Raw genomic sequence first — 26888 nt, 5'->3', positions numbered from 1 at the left:
GTTTTTAGAAATCTTGCCCAATAAAGAGTGTTATGCAACAAAACAAGACTAGTGTATGTTTATAGCAGTGGAAGCCAGTCTAATGTAAGGGCTAAGCTCTTCTAATTTGTACTTTCTGTTCATTTGGCACTGACAGTATGGGAAGAGAAGCTTTCTAACAAACAAACAAAAAAAAAAAAAGGAAAGGAAAGGAAAGGAAAGGAAAGAAAGAAAGAAAGAAAATAATTTATGCTTTCTGAACAACCAAGAAAGGTCCAGGGACTCAGCTATGTGGCCGTCATTGCCCAGGTCATTTTTCTCTACCTTATTTCTCCCTGTCACTAATTGAAGTCAGAAAAGTACTAGAAACAATACAAACACTGCTATGTTGTTATTTTTCTTTTATTCTTGAGAAAGTCCTACCAGTCCCTGACATCAGATAAACTTAAGAAGCACCGATCTATGGGACTGTTAATGAGATATTACAGATACTTTCAACTGTGGTTCCTTCCTGTTCTAAACTGCAGTTCTCAGTTTTGTTATTCCAGTAGAAATTACAGTTCTCAATGTCACCATTGAACTAGTCAAATTTGGATTTCATCCCTTTGGTGCTTCCATCCCATGATAGCCCTTTCTCCTACATGTGCAGTTTGGAGTGGTGCAGATGCCATCGTCGGTGTGTAGCTTCCCCATGTTTATTGACTGTTTCTTCTATCTTTCTTCTTGCCAGATAAGAATATATAAAGGAAGAAAAAGTGAAAAAGCTGCATAATGCCTTTTGATTGGCAGCTCTATGGCTTCTACTGGGAAGCATCCATGGATTCAAAGACCCAGGTTCAAAAACTAACGGAAGTTTCTGAACTTGGTACAGAGGTAGCCCAATGTACAGCACATCACAGAACTCCAGCTTTGAGGTTACGAGAATGTGTGCTACCATCTTTAGATCCTCCAGCTCTAGGTAGGGGTGCAGTTGGCATAACAGCTGAAGCTGATAGTAAGCACTCCTGGCTGTCAGATCCCTCTGAGCTCTCATTTGAAGCAATGGCTCTAGAAGCACCCCCAAGCTGTGTGTACACAGGGGGTGTACACCATCCAGAACTGGTTGACACACCTCCAAATCCAGGTTAGGATTTGACAGTAAGACCCTCTGGATTCAGCTTCAGTTTGTTTTTTCTCATCCAGCTCATTACTTCCTCCAGGCATTCATTCAGAAGAGACACACTATCTTTAGCTGAAGCTGTATCTGAAGGCATAGAGAAATATATTTATCATCAGCATACTGATAACATCCCATCCCATGCTTCTGGGTGATCTCTCCCAGCGATTTCTTGTAGCTGTTTAAAAGCATTGGGGATAGGATGGCACCTTGTGGTATGCCATATAACAACTCCTTTTTTGAGGAACAGCTATTTACAAGCACCACCATCTGGAACCTGCCCAAGCGATAGGACTGGAACCACTGAAGCACAGTGCCCTCAGTTCCCAAATCCCCCAGGCATTCCAGAAGGATACCACAATCAGTGGTATCAAATGCCACTGACAGGTTCAAAAGCACCAGCAAGGACACACTCTCCATCAATTCTCAGGTGAAAGTCATCCATTAAAGTGACCATAACAGTCTCAACTCTGTATCCTGCTCTGAAGCCAGTTTGAAATACATCTAGAGGATTTATATCATCTAAGATGGAGTTGGAGGGTAACTGATGTGGAGAGACCATGTATATTATCTCAGAAACATGCAAGAAAAGGATGAATAATTATTCCTCCTCCTCCTCCTCCTCCTCCTCCTCCTCCTCCTCCTCCTCCTCCTCCTCTCATTGTCTAATTGTGTGGAAGCTTCCTTCCAAACTTCTTCTAATAATCCTCCTCAATCTTTTGTCTTTAAGTAGGTTTTGGTGTACCTCACATTCCACCAAAGCAAAACTCACTCAGTTGCATCTCTGGTTTTGAAAGTTTCACCAGGCATTTTCCCAAATATTTTTCAAAGCTAATTTTGGAAATACCTGTGTTTCTTCTTCAAGAAACGATCTCAGATTTTGTGCTCAAAAGCTGTACTTTTTTGTGCTTGTACAGAATGATTGAAGAATCCATACAGCCCTGAGTTTAATTATGCCCTTTCACAGTAGTTCCAGTGATAATTCAAGTGATGAAACTTTTCAGGAAGGTCCCTTCCACTGCTATTTATGCACAGTAAAAGTTCTTTATTACAAATGAGGGTTTTAATTGTAAGCTTAGCTAGATAGGATGTAATTTAAAGCCATTTAGAATGGCTCAGGCTTCAAAGCAAGCACAAGATTATTTAATTAGTCATGCAAGCCACTGAACGTTACACATAAGACAAAACAACTAAAGTATTTATTACTTTTAGAGCTGCGTTAAACCTCACTTGAGCTAAATTTTCAATAAAGTGCATTGAGTGTTTAAACACATTTTATTTTGTAATGTGCAAATGCTCAGTAAATTTTATTCAGGAGTTCTGAAAAACAGGAGAAAAAGTCTTGTCTGACAGGCAACAAACTCCAAATTTCAGCTTCAAGCCATGTGCCAGATTATAGTAGTATTGTGCTATAGGAAAAAAAAAACCTACAAAAGTATTACTTGGAAGAGTTTCAATAGGATCTACAAGCAGTTGCTCATCCAATGGTGATAGTATGCTGAGCTACAAGCATGAAATATTCTTTGTTATTGCTGTTTCTAACTGAACAGTGGCCACTGGTGTCTTATATGTCACTCAGGCAATAAACTGGGTCTAGGTTTTATCTCGTAGTTTGGGAACAAGTTTTAATACCTGGGTTAGTTGCTTTAAAATTTGAACTAAAACCCAGGGTGGATTGACCTCACCACTAATATAGATATCACTAACTACCATTGCATACAAATCTATCCTGATGCCATTTTTAATTTCTGTATTCCTTGTTTTAAGTGGAGCTTGGAAGTAACGCAAGCAGTGCAGCTGCTTGAAAAGATAAGGAGGGAGGCAGGAACAAGGACAAAATGAAATTATATTTGAAAAGCAATGTATTGTGTGGGAATGAAATTATTGCAGTGGATAACCCTTTCCAATTATTATTAAAAGTTTCATTTAAAGGATACTTTGACAGAAATTTTACACATCTCATATAATTCCTAACTTTAAAGAAATATCAAAAGGTAACAGAAAAATAATGAATAATCTAACATTTCTACACCATAACAGATAACTACAGATTACTTTTCAAACATAATAACAAATAACAGGAAGCAATGACTTTTAAAAAGTAAAGAAGTAACATGCATGTTCTGCTGGTTTTGTGCAGTCATTATTTAACTACCTTCCAAAGAACTTGATATTTATTAATATTCCTATGTAGACTCACCTGAGAATAAGTGAACACAGTGGCACTAATTTCAGAGACAGCATGTTAAGTTTGTCAAGGTTGTAAGGTTACCTTAACCACATAGATGAAAATGGCTGTATGTTTGCTAAAGGAACAAAAGCAAGTTATCATACAAAAACTTATTTAGATGACATGAGGTGGATCTTAAGTACTTCTCCATGAATAGAAGAACTTCTATTTGTGGAAAGGACTCTGGTATCTCAGACAGTTCCTCTGGAGGAAGAGAACAGAGTACCAGTTTCCCATAGGAGAGCTTCTGGCAGGGGCAGCTGGCATATCAGAAATCAATGATGGGGTGAATCCTCTCCAGGTTTAGTTGCAAACTTTAAAGGAACTAAACCTATTCTGCAGGCATCTTTTACATTTCTTTTAAAATCCAAAGCAGATTCAACCCCCACCTCCGCTTCCAGATGGGCTCTTACTAGATAACCACAGTGTTTCATGAATGAAAATTTACCAGAAGTCCAGATGACAGTGTCTTCATTTACAGCTCTCCTGTGTTTCCTGTTATTTCTTCTGTCTTTTATTTCTTACCAGACAAATTCTGTTGAGGAAAAAGATGGAATAGGTGCACAATACTTTTTAAAATTGTAAGCAGCAGGAGCCCTCTATCTGGAGGCACCCAATTTTTCTCTCCCTCCTGCAGGCTCCTAAATCATGTCCCAGACGTCCTCTTAGCATACTATAGCAGAATGGCCTGCAGGGAAGAAGGCAGGTCAGCTCATATTTCTGTTGCTGGAAGTGTCCCATAGGTGGAAGTCAAATAAGTGAATCCTCCTGCCAGCAAAGCATTAGTTAAGAACCAAGCTCATGACTACAATTGTGATACCTTGAACTAGAACTGTTTATCTAGGGCCAGATTTGAATCCTATCTTGCTCCAATTAGAGCCCTTAATTCTTCCAAGTTTCTTATGTCCCTGCTATTGCTACCACTGTCAACACAACCCATTGCACTTCTTCACAAGCCTTCCTTCCTTCCTTCCTTCCTTCCTTCCTTCCTTCCTTCCTTCCTTCCTTCCTTCCTAAGCATTTTAAGGTTGTAATCATATATCTGTTGATTTGAGTGTTCCTAATTACTTTTGAGTAGACATACACACACTTGCAGCCTTAGGTTTCCTTTCCAATCTTTGGGTGGAGGAACAATCACTATGAAAAGGCAAAAGACAGATAACAAAGCTATTGTGTTCATTTGGCACAAGATTGTGCCATCTGTCTAGTGTTAAGGTTGCCAGCAGAAATGTAGCTGTAAAATCTACTTTTTATGCCTTGTGTCTAAGCTGCTCATAATTTATCCATTGTTTAAAAGTCATGCAGTTTCTATTTTGCCTCAATGGCTACCTCTAATTTATCTGGGATTTTGCCTCAATGCTTTTTGTTTTTTATTTATGTTTTTCTTTCCAGAAGAAAGTATTTCTCAAGCAAGTTCTATTAAACAAGACAAGGACTTTACCTTAATCCCATTTTAAATACTAAGTGCCAGGCTGTCATTAATTAAGACTCATTGTGTGGCATTCCATGATTATCGTATAGTGCTGATTTCTTAGATCAGGGTTGAAGTGTTTTGGGGGGCTTTCCTATGAAAAGGTTAATGAAAACACCTCAGTTAAAAATATCATTGACAAATTTTTCCATGGCTGGCCACTGAGGAATATTTTTAGATGTCCCCACCAAAGGTAATAAATTATTGCAAACTGGTTCAGTAGGTCAAATTACAAGGCAGAACAGTGAATCCCAACTCACCCTAAATCAGGGGCAATTCAAGAAATTTCCTTACCTCATAAAAGAGTTTCAGAATTCCTGAGAAGGTATTGCCATTCATCACCAGAAAGCCGATGAGTAAGAAACTCAAGTCAAAAGTTGTGATGAATTTATGCTGGCCATGACATGTTTTGATTTATCTAAAAGGTATTCATTGTATATTTTAAAACTTTCCTTTTCTTCCCTCATCAAAATGTGAAGAAACTACACACTTGCAAAGCTGTATGTTTACTATATACATATAGAGAAGTTTTCGTAAGGAAGTTTCTGATGGAAGCTTTCTTTGACCCAAACTGACCACCAAAACCAAGCAAAATAAGATGTTGAAAACACCATGTATATTTGGAATTATACATGCCACAGAGCCCTATAATCTATAATATATATTTTCTGGCATATATTTCAGGGATAGGTGATCACTAGGTTTTAACACTGGGAAAACTTGGAGGGGAAAATGGAAACATCGAGAGAGAGAGAGAGAGAGAGAGAGAGAGAGGTCATTTGTTGCTTATTTTAAGAACACTTGACTGAAGCAATAAAAACATTTCCATATAGAGATGCAACATACCCAGTGTTGTATGAATGGATGTCAATGAAGTTACATACTAGAACCTCTGTATAGGTCCAGCTGATATCATTAATGATGACACCCATGCTCATGGGGACCTAAAGATACCTGGGAACTACAGTCACCATTACCTGTGGCCTTTTCATGCTACACAATTATATCATATTGATTCCACTTTAACTGCCAAGGCAACATCCTATTGAATCCTGGGAAGTGAAATTTAGGGAAGAGCATTTACAGAGCTGTAGGGCCTCATTAAACTACAAACCACAAGATTATATAGGAAGTTGCCATGGCAGTAAAAGTGGAATCATAGGACACTTGTATAGTGTGAAAGGCCCCCCTGGTGTGAATGCAGTTGCTCACATCATTTGACTTGACTCTCCATTCAGCAGCCCTCATGTCATGGAAATCAACCATTAGGTGAGAAAGCTCCCTCCCCACTATTCCTAGGGTGTGGTTGCAGGTTGTTTTTCCCAGTGTAAGGATGGGTAATCTTTTTGGTCCCTGAGATGGTGACTCAAGGGCCCTACATGTACATATGCAGTCTTGCCCTCACCCCACTCTCACACTAGCCCAACTACAGCTTCCCCGCAATTTCAAACATTCACACAAGTACAGTTTTCCCCCATGCAGTCAGAAAGAAATACACATACTGATCCAGTCTTCATTACCCTGTATAGGAAAAGGTTTACAGAAGCCAATACAATGCCCTGTGGCCCTCTAGAGTTCCTAATGAGCTGAATATCTGTGGGCCCCAGAGCATGTCCATCCCTGCTTTGAATTATAAAAAAACAGTCAGATGAATATATCATGATATCCAGCAGATAACTTTGTCTTTGGGAACAGAATTGGGAACAGAATTTGGGAACAAAATGCTGCTTGCTAAGTAGGCCAACCTTTAAAGAACTATAGAACTAGTAACAAGAACACATTAAGGCTATGTACTTTTAAAGGAAGTTTGCTTTAATTTATTGTAACCTTCCTTGTGTCCCACACTCAGAGAAAGGTGGGTAAATAAATAAATAAATAAATAAATGTATGACTCCTCTCCTTGTGTGGTGAGACTCTACCATGCATCTTCTTTGACACATGAGAACAGTTTTCTTACTGCAAACCAGCTGGGGGGGAGGTTGCAGCTTGGGGGAAGTGTAAAATTTAAATGACGGGATGTGCACTGGGATGGTTCTCCCCATGCACTGTCTGCACTATTAAAACAATGCTTTATAGCCTGCCAAACAAGATGATGATTGTGAGGACACTATGCAGGAGACATTACCCCTACAGACACATTCATCTCTTTGATAGGCTGAATGGAGTGCAGTTTTTGATGATGAAAGTGGTGTGTAAAAACAGCCATCCCTTCACACTGCTGTCCTCATCATAACTGCATTCCACTTAGCCCCCCGGCTCCCCAAAATAAGCTGAGTGGCAGGCTTCAGTCTGGCCATCATAGCAGCTTGGGCACTGTGCCAGTCTCATAGAAAGCCTCAAAGGGCTGCATGTAGCCCATGGCCTGCAGGCTGCCCATATATGACCTAGTGAAGTTGCCAAACCAGCTGGTGTTGTTTGCTGCAGTGTTTGTGAAACAAGTAATCCTCATTAGAGGATTCATTTAGTGCTACAGAATAAGTTCAAAATGATGATGCCTGGAAATATGAATATGACTTAGATAAGCTCTTTAGAGTACTTTGCAAAAAGTGAAAAAGGAGGACTATAATGCTCACATAATTATGTTATACAATGGTTGGCTTGCAGACTACATGGGGAGGCAGTTCCTCACACGAGTTTTGGGGTGAAGCACCTTTCTTGGTTGTGATGCAAGAGCTGCAACTGTCCAGGATTGCCATGAATGCTGCATGAAGGAAATCACCAGTACTATCACCAGCACTAAGAAAATGTGAATTCTTTTGTGTGCCAACTTGCATGGTTTCTCTTTTTTTGTTTGATTTATTCTGCTGCTCTTGGTTTTTTTTTATTGATGATATTTTCAAAGTTTTTAACAAATACAAAGAAAGCAAATACATTTTACAATAGTAACAAAATGAAAAATACACAAACAATATATAGACAATTAATCACAGTCTACCTCATCACTAAACACCTAACACTAATAAAATCACATTTAATATATATTGCGCCTTCCAACTACCTGGATCTCTATACAATGTATCAATTTTTCATTCTCTTTATCTTACATGTTGCTCAGACGTTCCCTTCACAAAATACACAATTTGTTTAATCTATTTTTCAAAAATAAATTTTCTATTGCATTATTTTTTAAACAATCATTTATCCTGTAATTTACTTTAAGCGAGTAAATCTATATGAATTAACTACAACTTAATTATAAAAAGCATGCACTTAGTTTAGTTGACTCTGTTAACGTATATAAATTGGAGATCTGAATTTATATTGACATCTGACTCCTGGGGCTATCAAATTATTATATCTCTCCTCATACCAAATGTCACATTACATAGTTATCCTAATACCACAACGTTTTTCCATTTTCTTTCAATAAATTTGTAAAAAGGCTCCCATTCTTTTTTGATAGATTCTTCATTTTTTCCCCTCATCCAACAAGTCATCCTGTCCATTTCTGCCATTTCAAATACTTTCATTAACCACTTTTCAATAGAAGGGGTCTGGTCAGATTTCCAAAGGGTAGCATATGAGATTCTAGCAAGAAGACAGAAGATTAGTTTACCATATTGTTTTTGTATTCTGCTGCTCTTGTGATATTGCATAGTGTTTTTTATCCTCAGGCAAGGCCTGCCCTGCTGTAGACAAACTGAGGCAGTCACCGCAGGCAGCAGATTTTGACAGCAGCATTTCAAGCCCTGTAGGCACAAGCAAAGTGTTAGAGGAGGGAGCTCTTTGTCATATGGCTGGCTGCGGTGCACTTGTAAGCTAGCCTGCTGCCCTCAGGAGCTGTGGTGTGGAGAATGCTGTTACATCACCAGTGATGAAGAAAGATTCTACTGGTAGTCCAGTCAGCTATTATGCATGGAATAGGAGGGAATGCCATGTTGTTCTTCACCTGAGGCAGCAAAATATCTTGGACCAGGCCCACAACAGCTAATTGTGATGATAAATTAGATGTTATGGAAACCCTGATGGGCCCCAAAGTATCTCCTATTTAAAGGAACCAAGTAACTGAGAGAAAAAGATGGACAAATATTCTGATCTGATCAGCTTTTTATGAGATCCCCTCCATCTGATGCTTCTTCTGACGACATAGACTATCTCTCTACTACACAACTGTAAGCAGTCTGATACCACTCTACTGCCATTGTTCCATCCTATGGGATTCTGGGATTTTTCCTTTGTTCTTAGAATGCTCTTCTAGACCGTTCTAGTCCACATCCTTTGATCTATAGCACTAGAACTCTCCACTAGAGGCCTATGATGATTTCACTGAAACACAAATCAGTGAGTCAGTGGGATGGAATCATGGCAGTTAAAGTGGTTTCAAAGTGCTGTAAGGGTATAGTGAAGATAAGGTCACCGTTTGGAGTTGCATCCTGGAATATCTGAAAGCCCCTTTCATGATTTGTGTTCAACTCTAGAGGCTGAAACATTTCGTGTTACTCAGGCCTTTTCATTTTTTGCAAGTAGAGGTTGCCTCCCTGTGTGTGTGTGTGTTTGATTTTTGACAGGGGCCTCTATCTGGCACCAGAAACAAAGAAAAACCTAGTAGTTCTATAAAACATGCCTGAACCTTTTTTTATTATTATTATTTTGGAGTCCTCCCTTTGCGTTAAAATACTTCTGTTCTGACAGGGACCACAGTGTAATAGTGGTTTCAGTCATAGTATTTCAGTGGAAAAGCTTACCTGTCATCTGGCTCCATGGGAGAACTTGAAACCTGTTATTTATGTCTCGGTAAAACATGAATAATATATAGGTGTCAACACGTAGTTCTTTTGGATAAGCTAGCGTACAGTTCTTCTACATAGTTTCGTATAAAGAAAGCTTTTTAAGCATTCAAAAGGGACGCTATCTCTTATGGATTTTTATGGTTTTGTGTGGGAGGCACTTACGTTTACAATGAAGTTTTGAAAACACACACACAAACTTACTTCAGTGCAGGAAATATGTTCCCAGCTTTTATAGAAACTAGAATTGGAAAAGACTTCCTCTAGCTTTTGCATTCTCTGGACTCACTTTAAATTATAAATAGCCTAGTACCCCCTTGAAGAACTTCTGTAAAGGAACAGAAAATAAACCATTAAATGGTATCCAGCGGGGGCTTGTACCAATCAATGTGATTTAAGGGAACTTTAGAATAAAGTAAATGCTCTCATATATTCCAGTGATCAAGAAATAATACATAGCTCTCAAAACTAATAGGAGGCAGTAATTCAATCAAAATGGTTGTGTTCACTTCATAAACCTCTCAAAACATGGTGAGAGTAGATTAGGAATGGCAGCAAAGCTTGAGTGGTATTATCAATATAAGATTTCCCCCCCAAGGTAGTAAATGCACATGTTGTGTTATGTACCAAGCAGGAATGTAGACAATTTTCTTATGGGGCAGAGGTCTGTATGAATGAAGGAGATAGTTTGGTGGTGTGTACTCACAAATGAATAAGTCCTCATGAATTAAATTCAGCTATTGTAATTATATGAGTCTGCTTAAATGTGCTCAGTGGGAATGGATTCCTCTTTTAGTTTGATCAAGAGTTCAGAAAATAAGCCACTGTTTTGCTTAACTTTGGGTAGTGAAGTTTTATACAGAGGGCAGTCTCCTATTGATTGTAACTATGGCTACATGTTTTAATTGGACTGATCACTGATTAATTAGTGGGGCAGATTTCAATTTGGAACTACAAATTAAGGATACAGTTGCTAGATTATTTTTGAAGCCTGTTTTGACTTGGCTTGCATGTGTTACTTCTAACAAAAGAAAAATAAAATATTATGGTTTTTCCTTCTAACATTGACTGATAGTTTTGATAATTAAATTATAAGTTATTTTAGATCCTGCAGTATAGCAAAAGGCATACATTATCTTGAACCGTCTATTATCCCCTCTTTTGTAAGCCGCCCGGATTCCCAGTGATTGGGTGTCATATAAATAAATCCTATTATTATTATTATTATTATTATTGTAAAATCTTGGTATTATGCCAATATATTTAAATTCAGCTGGTTCACTAATTAAATAGTTGGTAAACATATACATGACTCACTAGGATATCTTTGATTAGCGGACAACTTTACAGTGAAATCTTATGCATGTTTACTATGTTCAGTGGGACTTGCTCCATGCTGAGTATGTTTACATTTGCAGACATAACTGCATTAAGTTTGGTCCCACTCTGAGTCACATAAGTCGCCCTAAATAATCTATAAAATGGCAGATTTATACTGATATTCCATTTAGGGGGTGAGTGGCAGCTTGTTTTACACATTGCATGTGTCATTCCCCACTCTTAACAAGCCTAACATATCTAGAGCTCTTTCTGAACACCTAGGAATGCTGGGAGAGTTACTAGTTGTACAGAAAGAGCTCTAAACACATAGTAGTACATGTAGAGAGTTAAACATTAAATTTTTGGTTTAGTTCTAGCTCTAAAGATGTTCCAGTTTTGTACTATGTCAGATCAGTAAAGATTCAGCATCTGCTTAATCCCACGTAACAAATTTTTTTCTTCCAAACATATTCCTGTTGAGTTTATATTTGTGGAGATGCTTAGAAGCTGCTACACATGATTTCCTGAACATTAGATTCCACTTTGCCGGGTGGCTCTTTCAGTTGCTGCAATTTTTATTTATTGATTTATTTATTTAGAATGCTAAATTTAAAACTATGGGCATATGACTAACTGTGCATATGCCAAGCAGTTATAAACTTTAATGTTCATGACTATAACACCTCTGCCATGCATGCATTGGTGAGTCAACAGAGCATTTTAGTGGAATTATCAATACAAGTTGGCAGACCCATTCCCTACTCCCTTTGGTAAACTAAATTAGATGCACAAAGTGAGAAAGGCCGGGACATCACATGGATGTGACTGGAAACAATGTCTTGCCTCACTCTGGAATAATTGTGAAGGCCTTACCACAAAGGAGAGTGAGGCAGTTGTGCTGCTTTGGTGTCATGAAGGAGCAGTACATAATAATAATAATAATAATAATAACAACAACAACAACAACAATAATTTGTTTTATTTATATACCGCTATTCCAAAGATCATAGCGGTGAACAGCAAGTAAGCTAATTAGCAAGTAAGCTAATTTAATAGTACATGGTTTCTGTTTAATTTATTATCGTTTAATTTTTTATGCCAGAACGTAGGAATACATTTGTGGGACACTCCTTTGCATATCCTCCCACCCTGAGGCCCTGCCATCACCAACAGAACAATACACAGATTAACATGGAATTTCCTCCCTACCCAGTGTGTGTGTGTGTGTGTGTGTGTGTGTATCCAGCTCTCTTCTATGCCAATATTCTCTGAAGATGCCAGCCACAGATACTGGTGAAACATCAGGAATAAACTCTTATAGAACATGGCCACATAGCCCGAAAAACCCACAAAAAACCATTCGTAGGTTTGTTTGTTTGCTTCAGGCACTTTATCAGCCTCAGTTGATATGGACCTTGGTTTCAGTGGAGATGAAACTGACTACTCTTCATCAGAAGGTCTTTGACCAGCCCTAGTTTTGCTGCCATCTTCTCTCCTCCCAAGCTGATGGTAGACATTTAGAAAATGCTTCCTTCCTGGAAACATTAACTCCTGCAGGTGGAAATTTCAAATCCGGGAAAAATGATTTGAGTTAACGAAACAGGAGGAAGATCCATTTCAATTGTGCATAATCTTTCAAGCATACTTGATGTATTCCAGGTGTTTTTACAGCATTCCTGATCTTCTAGAGATATTTAGGGATGGTAAGAAGAAGAAGGTAAGATTGGGTAGGAAAATGTTATACATTCTGTGTGAATGTGGAATAGCTTCTGGTGTCCTGCCACTTTCACATTTCCTCAGATGATGGTGACCCACAGATGAAAATGGCAAATAAACAAGTACCTGGAAATAAAAGAAGAATTGAAATAAATGTAGAATATCATGTTAGAGTCTCTCAACTTTTGTTTAGCTTTGTACTTGTTATTCCTCTGATATAAAATGGTGGACGAAGAAAATATTTGGCACGATTCTAGGCAGAAAACCAAAATATTGAATTTACTAACATATTAGATATCACAGGGATCATTGTTAGGAATCAGCAGGAGGGCCCAAGCCACCCATTCCATTGCTAGTCTTTCCTTTCCTCAGGAATTTATGGTCAAATTCTCTGACTAAAGCAGTGACCAAACTGTCAGTTGCTTGACCTGGAGAAACAAAAGCTACATACATAGCTCTCTGAGGTAAACACTCTTAACTCAGGGAGATCAGCTTGACAGCCAACTCAGTGGACCGTCAAGTAGCCTATAAAGAAATGTTTCTACCAGGAGGGTCCTCCATTCCACATCACCTATCTGAAGCTTTAATGTCTTGGAAGGGACTGCAAAGATGTTGTACATTTTCTAAACATGTATTCATTTAGCTACACAGACAGGGCTATTTTCAACACTGTTGTGCAATCTGCTCACTCAAAATGATTAATTAAAGAAAAAGAGGTAAGAATGGGTTAAAGTATTGTAATGGAAGATAGCGCAATGGACAGTGCCCAGACAGGCAGGTTATGAATAACAGCTCAGCACTAAGCAGCTAATGAAGCCACTCTTTTCAAATGAGGATAAGTCCCTTTGTGATAGGTTGGATATATTATATACTTTTTGCAACATATAAGGCTCTGAAGCCTTCATAGAAGCATATAATCATAGAGTTAGAAGAGACCACAAGGGCCATCCAGTCCAACCCCCTGCCATGTTGGAATTCTCAATCAAAGCATTCCTGACAGCCTCTGTTGAAAGACCTCCAAGGAAGGAGACTCCACCACTCTCCATGGGAGTGTCTTCCACTGTCGAACAGCTCTTACTATCAGGAAGTTCCTACTAATATTTAGGTGGACTCTTTTTTCCTGTAGCTTGCATCCATTGTTCTGGATACCATTCTCTGGAGCAGCAAAAAACAAGCTTGCTCCGTCCTGATTATGACATCCCTTCAAACATTTAAACAGTGTTATATCACCTCTTAACCGTCTCTTCTCCAGGCTAAACATACCCAGCTCCCTAAATCGTTCCTCATAGGGCATAGTTTCCAGACCCTTCACCATTTTAGTCACCCTCCTTTGGACACGCTCCAGCTTGTCATCATCCTTTTTAAATAAAGTTGCCATAATTCACTTCCACAAAACTGGGACAAAAGGTAGTACATTCAAGAAAAATGGAGGACATGACCAACTAAAAACCAGAAACATTAATAAATTAAAAAAAACATTAATATAAATTCTTGCTTCTTAGTCATGCTCAGAATGGAGGAGATTTTGGCATTCTTCCTGGATAGAAGTTTGAAGTGTAGCTTTGTGTGGTTTGTGTGTTGGACTAGAACTCTGGAGACCAGGATTTGAATCCCTGCCTTTTGGTGACCTTAGGCAAGTCACACTCTCTCAGCCTCCTCAGTGGAAGGCCATGACAAACCTTCTCTGAACAAATTTTGCCAAGAAAATTTGCTTTAGGGTCTCCATAAGTTGGAAACAACTTGAAGGTATACAACAACAACAAGAGGGTTTTTTTTTTTTGGTGGTGGTGGGGACATCAACCGTTACCAATGAATCTCCTTGTTCTTGAGGGGCTTCTTTTCTTGTTTCACAGACCCCCCCCCCCCGATCAGGGTTTTATTTTTTAAAAAACAAAGGAGGGTGGGAGGGATTGTTGATTATTGCTGGGCATTAATTAGGCTTTTTCACTCCTTGGAGGCAGAGGAAGAGGAAGAGAAGGTCGGGAAAATGAAGCCCTGGGAGCTCCATGAAAACCAAGAAAAGAAAACCAAATATAAAATGAAAATAGGAGAAAAGTCCAAGCTTCATCTCTCTGGTTCTCTGGCTCCACTCTCCCGCATGATGGCCAGCGATGTGGGATCCATGGTTCAATATTGGAAGCAACCAGCTCTCAGCTGGCTCCAGGTTGGGGTTGGCGGCATTGGGGCTGGTAGTTTGTGGCCAGGTGCACCTTGCCCCCATTGATAGATACTAGAAATATAACAACAAGTGAGTATTGTACTTTTAAGTACAGTGGAGGGCCAGCATGGTGTAGCAGTCTGAGTATTGGGCTAGGACAATGGGAGACTAGGGCTCAAATCCCAGCTCGGCCATGGAAACCCACTGGGTGACATTCTCTCAGGGGTTCTGTTAAATCATAGACAGAACAGAAAAAGGCCAGGTGCAGTTTAACTATGCATACACATGATGGCAAGTACCCAGAATTCTGGTGACCAGTTAAAGGTGTGTATCTGATAACTGGCCTGTCAAAAGAACAGTTAAACTTTTATGTGCTTGGATGAGTACTGGTCTTTTACAAAGGATCAGTAAAATCTCATTTCCAACTGGAAAATGAGTGACCTTGAACAAATGGATTATTAGAAATTTTGTGTACAGTTTGTTCTGAACAAACAAGCCTTAAAATCTGATAGAGTTAAGGGTTGATTTAAATTTTGTGTTGTGTTGCTTAATTACAATATTTCCTTCACAGGTCATTACGTTCCAATCTAATGGAGGGAGTTTTAGCTTCCAATTGCTTCTGCCTAACACAAGATTTATACATAAGCCATTGTATAATGTTTGAATTTGGTACTGTGGCCTTGCAACCATTTTGTTATCTTATATTATCGAGTTATTGTATACAATTGCATGTGTATGTAATTCAGCAACTAATTTGTACTCAGTTGCGGTGGTCCCATTGTCATTCAGGTTGGGGGAATTGGTAGCTGGGTCCAAGAGCGATTTGCTGGGAGGACACTTGTGCTTCTGTCATTGCCTTTTGAAGCATGGTATGTCCTTTTATTTGCTGGTCCAAGTGCGATCAATTGGGAGTTGGGCAAACAGTGGTGTTGCGTCACCATCGTGGCTCATTTGCATGGGTGATCTAGGCCATTCAATCTTTGGGAATCTTGGCCTATGGTTGTCAATTTTGTTTGTACATTGGGTTGGTTTACCTTTGTACAGGTACCATGTGTTGCTGTGCTAAGAATGACTGCATTACGATTGGGTCTCCCAGCTGACAATTTTGGAGGTCATTCTTACTGCAATGGTGTGGCCACTGCTGTCTCTCAGGCTCGTGTGCCTGTACAGGATATCAGGACTATTGGAATTTGGAGATCAAGGCCTTCGCTGGTTTTGTTCGTCCGCACTTGGCCCTGCGGTGAACTTTTATATCGCTCTTGGCAGGGTTGGCGGTAGGCGTTCTTCGAACGGCCTTTGTGGCGGCAGCATAGGCCAGGATCTGCACGGTGTGGTACCAGGGCTACGGAGCTCTGGTTTGGGAGTCAGTCGGGACCCGGGGGCGAATAGGGCAGGCGTATGGCCATTGCGGGGGCCATAACGCGAGAGCGCCTCCCGGTGACTAGGGGCTTAGCAAATATGTGAACGCATGGCAGAGATGCGGTCATACGGTGTTCATTAGCCCCTAGGTCATCCCAATGCCTGGTGGGTGCCAGGTTGTGGTTAATCAGACAAACGTGGGGTTGTTTGATTTCGCAGATCCTGACCTCATGCTTTGTGCCAACCCTACCAATGGTTTGCTTAATAAAGTTGTGGCCTTTCCTCCAACATGGTCTCCTGTGGTTATTCGGCAGCAGCATCTGAGGCAAAAAGCGGTTGCCCGACTCGGCGGGCTGACCGCTTTGCCGCTAGACGCAGCGAACGACTACAAGCCCCAGAGTGCTCTGGGGCTTGCCCCAGCTCCCTATTGGTGCGCGGGGTGAAAGGGAGCCCCTTCCGCCCCGCGACGCTCTGGGAGCTGGGCTCGGTGATCGGGAGTTCCGGTCCTCCAGGGCAGATGATTGGTTCAGCTGCCCTGGAGGAGGAGTCTCCTGGTCAGGTGGTACTGAGGGCGGGGCTTAGGCCTATATAGGCCGTGCTGCCAGCCCCGGCCCTCAGTCGGTGCTTGGCTCCGGATGGTTAGGAGCCAAGCAGGAAGGGAGGAGGAGCTGAGCCTTCTCCCACAGCAGGCCTCAATTGGGACTATAGTTAACTGTTTTTGGCCTGATTGCTCTCTTCTGAGAGAGCCACGGCAAGCCTCAATTGGGCCTATATACATCTGTTTTGGCCAGATTGCTCTCTTCTGAGAGAGCCACAGTAGGCCTCACTTGGGCCTATATACAACTGTTTTGGCCTGATTGCTTTCTTCAGAGAGAGCCACAGCAGGCATCACTTGGGCCTATATACATCTGTTTTGGCCAGATTGCTCTCCTCTGAGAGAGCCACAGTAGGCCTCACTTGGGCCTATATACAACTGTTTTGGCCAGATTGCTTTCTTCAGAGAGAGCCTCAGCAGGCCTCACTTGGGCCTATATTCAACTGTTTTGGCCTGATTGCTCTCTTCAGAGAGAGCCACAGTAGGCCTCACTTGGGCCTATATACAACTGTTTTGGCCTGATTGCTCTCTTCAGAGAGAGCCTCAGCAGGCCTCACTTGGGCCTATATTCAACTGTTTTGGCATGATTGCTCTCTTCAGAGAGAGCCACAGTAGGCCTCACTTGGGCCTATATTCAACTGTTTTGGCCTGATTGCTCTCTTCAGAGAGAGCCACAGCAGGCCTCACTTGGGCCTAAATACAAGTGTTTTTTGGACCTGATTGCTCTCCTCTGAGGGAGCCTCAGCAGGCCTTGTTTGGGCCTAAGGACAAGTGTTTTTGGACTTGATTGCTCTCCTCTGAGAGAGCTTGAATAGTTTCTAACATGCCTCCTAAGACTCCCAAGAGGTCTAAGATTCGGAGCATTTTACTTCAACAGAAAGCCCCAGTGAGGTGCCATTTTGGCCAGATAGGTCATCGGGCTCCAGCAGAGATTCGAATGTGGGACATCTCTCTGTGGGTATGCCTTCTACTGATACATCTTCGTCACAGCCTAGTGCGGCTGCAGGACTGTTCCCAGAGGCTTTGGCCACCCTGTCAAAGTCTATTGCGGAGCTTATTCAGCAGGCCACTACATCGGGGCTATCTGCTAGTGTGTCAACACCACCTGTTCCTGCATCTCAGCCTTCCAGATGTCAGGTGTCCAGCTCGTCTGTTCCTGCATCTCAACCTTCTAGACGGCACGCATCCAGCTCTTCCAGCTCATCCAGTTCTAGGTCGTCTTCCACGTCATCGGAAGAGGACGACATGCTGGGACCTCCTTCATCGGATGATCGGTGAAAGGAAAAGAAAAGAAAGCACAAGGCCAAAAGGAGACGTCACAGAGCTCGTTTGGATGGGGCCGTCCAGCCTGCCGCTGAAGGTGGCGAACATCCTGCGGTGCCGTTGGGGAGGGATGGTTTTTGGGTCGAGCATGCTTTGGTTCCTGGTTTGCCTTGCTGGGCCGTTAAGAGGAGGGCTTGGCGCCCCGGACTTCAGGGTGTGTGGGTTGATCCATTGGCTGCTGAGTTCCCCATCTATTCTCCGGGTGAGCGTCCCTCTGGTGCGCACTTGTCGAAGAGAGTGCGCAAGAGCATCTTGAGGGGATGCTATGTGGATGTTTTTTCCCTTCTTCAGCCTAAAGGAAAAGAAGTGGTAGCTGTTACATCCATGAAGAAGCCAAAGCATGAGCCAAAGGTGGATCCTGCTAAGCACACCTTTGCCAACTGGATGGATGGTTTTACGGTCTTTAAGGCCATTGTTTCCTTGGGACTTTAATGCAGGACGTTGTACTCGTACACTGTGTAGATATGATCATTGTTATAATAATTGTAAAGGGGCTCATCCCAGGTCTTCCTGCACACGTTCTGCTCAGGTTTCCCAGCCCTTTCGGGGAGGGCACCCTGCTATGGCAACTGCCAGCAAAAAAGAGGGTCCTGGGGGACACAAAACCGGGAGTGCAGGGGGCCATAAGTAGCTCAGTTGCTTTTTCTCCTGCCCAGGTTTTCTTGTTGGCTTTTTCTTCTGTTAAAACAAAGGCCCTTATCCCTTTGCTTGCAGCATACCCTAACAGGGAGGCTGCTTCTTAGTTAGCTGAGGGTTTTCTTTTGGTTTCAGGATACCAGTTTCTGCACCCCTCGCTCACCATTTTCCCAAGAACCTGCAGTCTGCTAGGTCCATGCCTGAGGTCCTTAGAGCCAAGATCAACAAAGAAATGCAGGCTGGGCGTGTTGCAGATCCTTTTTTCGGTGTCACCTTTGACCAAGTTACATATTTCTCCGCTGAGAGTAATTCCCAAGAAAGCACCTGGTGAATTTAGGATTATCCATCACCTTTCTCACCCCCCTGGTTCATAGGTTAATGATGCCATACCAGATGAGCTGTGTTCAAGTCCGGTATGCCTCCTTTGACCATGCTGCTGTCCGACTTGTTCAGGCCTGTGGAAGGGTGCACTCTTGGCTAGTGTGACATCCAGTCTGCCTTCAGGTTACTCCCTGTCCATCCTGATGATTTTCATCTTTTGGGTATCCAGTTCGATGGTAACTGGTATTTCGACAAGGCCATTCAGCATTTGAGACTTTTAGTACCTTTTGGAATGTGAGTTGTTTAATACCTTTACATTATTGGCTTCTGGATCTCGGGTTCAGTTGGCTACTTTCTGGCCGAGGGTCCTGTTTCCCCCATGCCCTTCTTGGGCTTTCTTTGGATTTTGTTACTGGCCTCTCCTCACAGCTTCATGATAGTTTGCTAAGCTGTGTTATTTGCTGGGATATGCTGTGGGTGTCCCCAGCTCACGCTAAAATATATTCAGTTTTGTTGGGTCACCTTTACTTTACTTACAAGGTGGTGGCTCCTAGTATAGCCTCTTGAGCCAGGCTAGCCTGAGCTCTGGCGGGCCCTAAGTTTTTTACATCAGTATATAATATGTCCAGAGCTATATGTATGATGGCCTGCTGATTTGGTTCAATTCCTAAAAGGTTTTGATGGGAATGCCATTTGGCAAAGGTCCTGATGCCTGGGTGATAAGTTGCAGGTCCACTCTGATCCAGCTGGGAGCATTGGGTTGTGTGTATTTTCAAGACCATTGGTGTGCTCTGATATGGCCTTAAGATTGCATGCTACAAATATCCTGAGGGATATGACAATTTGGGAGCCGCTTCCCCTTTGGCTTAACAAGGAATTCCAGAGCTATATGTATGATGACCTGCTGATTTGGTTCAATTCCTAAAAGGTTTTGATGGGAATGCCATTTGGCAAAGGTCCTGATGCTTGGGTGATAAGTTGCAGGTCCACTCTGATGCAGCTGGGAGCATTGGGTTGTGTATATTTTCAAGGCCATTGGTGTGCTTTGATATGGCCTTAAGATTGCATGCTACAAATATCCTGAGGGATATGACAATTTGGGCCGCTTCCCCTTTGGCGTAACAAGGAATTTGGTGTTCCGAAATTCGCTAACTAAAAAGTTTGTTTTTGTGTGATAATCAGACAGTGGTGGCTGTTCTGAACAAACAAGCCTTAAAATCTGATAGAGTTAAGGGTTGATTTAAATTTTGTGTTGTGTTGCTTAATTACAATATTTCCTTCACAGGTCATTACGTTCCAATCTAATGGAGGGAGTTTTAGCTTCCAATTGCTTCTGCCTAACACAAGATTTATACATAAGCCATTGTATAATGTTTGAATTTGGTACTGTGGCCTTGCAACCATTTTGTTATCTTATATTATCGAGTTATTGTATACAATTGCATGTGTATGTAATTCAGCAACTAATTTGTACTCAGTTGCGGTGGTCCCATTGTCATTCAGGTTGGGGGAATTGGTAGCTGGGTCCAAGAGCGATTTGCTGGGAGGACACTTGTGCTTCTGTCATTGCCTTTTGAAGCATGGTATGTCCTTTTATTTGCTGGTCCAAGTGCGATCAATTGGGAGTTGGGCAAACAGTGGTGTTGCGTCACCATCGTGGCTCATTTGCATGGGTGATCTAGGCCATTCAATCTTTGGGAATCTTGGCCTATGGTTGTCAATTTTGTTTGTACATTGGGTTGGTTTACCTTTGTACAGGTACCATGTGTTGCTGTGCTAAGAATGACTGCATTACGATTGGGTCTCCCAGCTGACAATTTTGGAGGTCATTCTTACTGCAATGGTGTGGCCACTGCTGTCTCTCAGGCTCGTGTGCCTGTACAGGATATCAGGACTATTGGAATTTGGAGATCAAGGCCTTCGCTGGTTTTGTTCGTCCGCACTTGGCCCTGCGGTGAACTTTTATATCGCTCTTGGCAGGGTTGGCGGTAGGCGTTCTTCGAACGGCCTTTGTGGCGGCAGCATAGGCCAGGATCTGCACGGTGTGGTACCAGGGCTACGGAGCTCTGGTTTGGGAGTCAGTCGGGACCCGGGGGCGAATAGGGCAGGCGTATGGCCATTGCGGGGGCCATAACGCGAGAGCGCCTCCCGGTGACTAGGGGCTTAGCAAATATGTGAACGCATGGCAGAGATGCGGTCATACGGTGTTCATTAGCCCCTAGGTCATCCCAATGCCTGGTGGGTGCCAGGTTGTGGTTAATCAGACAAACGTGGGGTTGTTTGATTTCGCAGATCCTGACCTCATGCTTTGTGCCAACCCTACCAATGGTTTGCTTAATAAAGTTGTGGCCTTTCCTCCAACATGGTCTCCTGTGGTTATTCGGCAGCAGCATCTGAGGCAAAAAGCGGTTGCCCGACTCGGCGGGCTGACCGCTTTGCCGCTAGACGCAGCGAACGACTACAAGCCCCAGAGTGCTCTGGGGCTTGCCCCAGCTCCCTATTGGTGCGCGGGGTGAAAGGGAGCCCCTTCCGCCCCGCGACGCTCTGGGAGCTGGGCTCGGTGATCGGGAGTTCCGGTCCTCCAGGGCAGATGATTGGTTCAGCTGCCCTGGAGGAGGAGTCTCCTGGTCAGGTGGTACTGAGGGCGGGGCTTAGGCCTATATAGGCCGTGCTGCCAGCCCCGGCCCTCAGTCGGTGCTTGGCTCCGGATGGTTAGGAGCCAAGCAGGAAGGGAGGAGGAGCTGAGCCTTCTCCCACCCACCCACCGCTTGGGTTTGGGTTTTTTGTCACAACTTTGGGGCGGCAGCATAGGCCAGGATCTGCACGGTGTGGTACCAGGGCTACGGAGCTCTGGTTTGGGAGTCAGTCGGGACCCGGGGGCGAATAGGGCAGGCGTATGGCCATTGCGGGGGCCATAACGCGAGAGCGCCTCCCGGTGACTAGGGGCTTAGCAAATATGTGAACGCATGGCAGAGATGCGGTCATACGGTGTTCATTAGCCCCTAGGTCATCCCAATGCCTGGTGGGTGCCAGGTTGTGGTTAATCAGACAAACGTGGGGTTGTTTGATTTCGCAGATCCTGACCTCATGCTTTGTGCCAACCCTACCAATGGTTTGCTTAATAAAGTTGTGGCCTTTCCTCCAACATGGTCTCCTGTGGTTATTCGGCAGCAGCATCTGAGGCAAACAGTTTCAAAGTGCTTTCATCACTATTGCTACAACTAATGGTTGGCTAATATGCTGTTCCTAAGATATGTATCATACTTTATAATTCTGGTGATAGGCTATTAGATACTGCATTGTAGTACAATGCATGTTATGAAAAATATATGCATTTGTCTCTATTTTCAATATATAAGAATGTATAGAGATGCTTCTGGAAAAGTACAGTTTTCTTCAGAGATGCTAGAAGTAGAGCAGATGATACATAGAATTCCTCAACAGATTATTATATTATGGTGGTGTGAAACATGTTTAACTCCCTCTTAGTAATTTTCCTAAGATTAATATGATGTTTTGGTATGATGTAAGATGTTTGCCTCCTTACATGCAATGTAGATTTTTATGATGGGAATGTGCCTAGACAATGAGAACTCTGTATTCATCCTCAAGGGGAGTTATGTAAACACTGATTTGTTTATGTAAATAAATAGTCTAAAATAGTACAAAGTGTCATTTCTATTTTCCCATGACAAATATTTTGAAATTACAGTTTTAATGTTGATGCTATGCTTGTTTGTTAAAACAATATATTTGGAAAGTCAGGTAGCCAAACTGGTGGACTCCAGGGAACTCCTAACGGAGTTCAAACAAAAGCATACCTACACACCCCTCAAATAGAGATGGGATGAAGACACACTGCCTATTTCACCTTATGTGAGAGCATCCCAAAGGAATATGGTTGAAGTACTGTTTCACCAAATCACTGTTCATTACAGCATTTAGTACTTCAGCTCTAAACCTTTTTAAATGCTCTTTGGAGATGTTCAGCAAAAATCAAAGCTGAAGTACTTTGCTGAAAGGTGGCTAGCTGGGCACTGGATGGCATTGGGGAAGAAGCGGTGTTTGGCAGAAGTGGACTAGGATGTTAGAGGTGAAATACAGTAAAGCAACATGCACTTCAGTAAATAAGTCTAACAAAGGCGCGTTATAAACGGCCATTTAGTACGTGCTCTTCGCGTACTAGGGTTAGAAAGGGATGTGCTAGGGTTAGGAAGGGTCTTACCTTCCTCACGCCCCCTGAGCCTAGTACGCATGGAGCGCGTACTAAATGGCGGCCCCCGTCCACACGGGGGTGCCATTTTGACGTCTCAGATGTTTCCAATGGGGCTCGAGCATAGGCGGAATTCGCCTTACGCGGAGGGATCCGGAACGGATCCCCCGTGTAAGGCGAAAACAGACTGTACTATATTTGGAGGATAATTCCTTGTATGTATGCCTGCATTTGACAAATATGGCTAATTGCCATCAGGTGACACAAAAATAGTAATTTCCTGGTGTTGAAGGTGTGTGTGTGTGAGTGTGAACCCCTGCTTTAAAGAAGGTATATAAATTTTAACTTCTTTTCAAATGCAAAGTGCTACAGTAGCTGCTATGTTTGACAAAATTTAGAAGCCACAATCCTGATGAGATCTATATTAGGCTAACAAAATCAGAGAAATAGCCCTTTTAAGCTGCATCAGGTCAAAGATGTTCATATATTCAAAGCAATATAATCAGATTAAAATGAATTATGTATTTCACACAGAGACTGGCTCTGACAGAGATTAATTTATTGTTACGAGATGGGATCACTGAGAAATAAATTTAGTTGCTGAAAATAGATGGTATCATGTACACTGTATTTTAGCAGAAGTCAGGAATAGATGACCATGAAGTGAGCTCAGAAGAAGAAAGCACAATATATAGTGGACTCCAAGTGTAATTGTCATTGTGCAAATCCAAAAACAATTGTATATTTTGTATCATACTCTTATCTCATCTGTACCTTGTTACCTTCATGGAATTAAATATATTTCCAAGTTCCAGATGTCATGCTTCAGGCATTTCAAGGGAACAACCCCTGAATGTTTTGTACTGAATCACATTTGTGTGGAATTTTGTAAATTCAATTTCCCTAACACATTCTAGACTGATATGCAACATGAACAGTGTATGTTTAAAGTTCAAACTGCTCATTATGCATTACAAAATCTTGTCCCCTGAAGTATATGTATTCCTTTCCAGGGAGCCAATGTTCTGTATATAAAGTGATTATAAAGACATCCGCAGTATATAGATAGTAACAAATAATAATAATAATAATAATAATAACATTTATTTGTATACCGCCCTATGGGAAACCAATCCGGGCGGTTGACAACAGTAAAATATAAAATATAACAATTAAAAACACTTTATCCCTCCCCCCCTTAAGACAGTATTAAACAGTATAACATATTAAAAACACAATATCAAAGCATAAAAACAACAATTAAAAACTAAAACCCCTGATATCCCTCTGTTGATCCTCAACCATCACTAAGATGGGGCCACGGGAGGAATGAGGGAATCAGGGAACCTGGGCCGGGATGGTTAATCTGGAAAGGCCTGCCGGAAGAGATCCGTCTTGACCGCTTTTTAAAAGCTGTCTAATGATGTTATCTGATGGATCTCATCCGGCAGGTCGTTCCAGAGTTTGGGGGCAACAGCAGAGAACGCCCTCTGGGAAGTCACCGCAAGCCTAGATTTTAGAGGCTGCAGTAAGTTCTTCCCAGAGGACCGGAGAGCGTGGGGAGGATTGTACGGGAGGAGGCAGTCCCTGAGATAGCTTGGACCCAAGCCATTTAGGGCTTTAAAGGTGATAGCCAACACCTTGTACTGGGCCTGGAAGCTGATAGGCAGCCAGTGGAGGGACCTCAAAACTGGAGTAATGTGGTCCCTCCTAGATGTTCCTGAGAGAAGCCTGGCTGCCATGTTTTGAACCAGCTGTAATTTCCGAGTCAAGCACAGGGGTAGCCCCATGTAGAGTGCATTACAGAAGTCAAGGCGTGAGGTTACCAGCGCGTGCACAACCGTCTCGAGATCCCTAACCTTTTTGGAGAGAATTCTATGAAAAGCAAAGAATTCATTGACAAATTCTTCCATATATTGGCAATGAAAGAGTGAGAAAATCTTTATATCTCCCAGCAAAGTCCAGCAAATTTAACAATTTCTCTATTACAAACAAATATGAAGGAGTTAGTTGTGCATTCCCATGAAAATTAAGTGTACTCTTATGCAGATACATAAGTAACCCCTATATAATCACATTAAAGCAAAATAAATAAATAAATAAATAAATACATAAACAAACATCTCTGATTAAAATAATTGTTGGGTCTTTAACTCGGTTGGACTGTACGAAATAGATTTTTTTGGCTTAGATGCTTTTGATTATGGATTTAGCACCTACAATGCAAATGCAAAACATGAAAGCAGTATAAATCCAGTGTTATGGTAATAAATATTGTCCTTGGAGAGTGACTGATGTTCAAGTTGAAAGTTTCTGTAGATAAATTCCTTCTGCATTTGCAACATAGTCAGCTGCCTAGCCCTTTTCTCTTTCTGGATGTCTTGCCCCTTCAAGGAGCATTTATATCACTCTTCATTTTATTTGGCTTATTCAGTTCACTTGGTTTGGCTGAATTTTCTCTTAATCATTTCAATCAATCAATCAATTTCATTTACGGTCTTTGACCAAAGTATCTCTTAAAAGTTTTAAAATGTATACAGTTCTTTGGGCTTTCGTTTGACTTTACAGTAAGTCCATAAGCCTCCATACTTAACTCTCTGGGATTCCATTGATACAAAACCTGTATCAGACAGGACTTTATAAGATGTGGGCCTGAGGCCTTGTAGAATTATTGCTACTTGGGGCAGACAGCTTTTCCCCTCTATGTTGTGCTACATTTAAGCGATTTTAGACCTAGAAATCCAAAACAGTCCTGATCCCAAGCATTTTGGATAAGGGAGATTAACATCAATGTTCAGGAATACCTCACTTAAGTCTCTGACATTGAAGCTCTCTTTTACATTCACCCAGATTCCCTTTCCTTCTCATTTTCTGCTAGTTGCAAGTTTTTAGCAGCACCAAAAATGTGAACACGGTGAAGGAGGGCTGGAGAAACATACAATTTTGGTGCTGGGTTTCAGCAGCAGTATCTGCAGTAAACAATGCAATAAAGCTTAATCAAGGAAGCAATGGGATTTTGTGGACCTGTGTCTGCCTTCTTACAACAGGCAAAGAAAACAGCAGCTGTCTGCAGAATCCCTTATTGAGCAGCAAAACAAAGAGAATAGGGAAGAGCAGACAAGCCTGCTTTACCAGCCCCCCCCCCCCCCCCAGCATGGTAAACAAGCATAGATTTGTAATATTTGCCACCAAAATAAGAAAAGTGGAGGCTGATGAAAGAAAAAGTGATAACTGGATGCATTTTGGGAGAATTCTTCAAGTGGTTTCAAAATTTTACTATTAGTTTTAAATTAAAAATTTGCTGAAACATGCTGAACTGCTCTTCTTATTTTGTGGTATAGGAATCTGTTCCCATTCTTTCCATTTTATTTCTGTCTCTGGCAGCAAACTCTGTTCAATAGGTAATGTCCAGGAACATATCTACTTTGGTAATTGAGGTATACCTGTGTAAGCATGTTTGTATTTTGCATATGTATTTCTCATTTGTTTGTACTGATGCTTCTTCCTCCTCCTCCACCACCACAGTTTGGTTTTCTTGACAAGAAAACACCCTAGGTTCACCATAAATCAGAAACAACTTGATGGCATACAACAACAATAGCAAAAACTTCCACACTGATATTAAAAATCAAAACCCAAACAGCCGGTTACACAAATGACAACAATAATAACTCACCCCTGCAA

Source organism: Sceloporus occidentalis, unplaced genomic scaffold, assembly GCF_023333645.1.
Source record: "Sceloporus occidentalis isolate IW3139 unplaced genomic scaffold, rSceOcc1.0.p SCAF_3, whole genome shotgun sequence".
Taxonomy (NCBI): domain Eukaryota; kingdom Metazoa; phylum Chordata; class Lepidosauria; order Squamata; family Phrynosomatidae; genus Sceloporus; species Sceloporus occidentalis.
Note: the sequence above shows the minus strand (reverse complement) of the source record.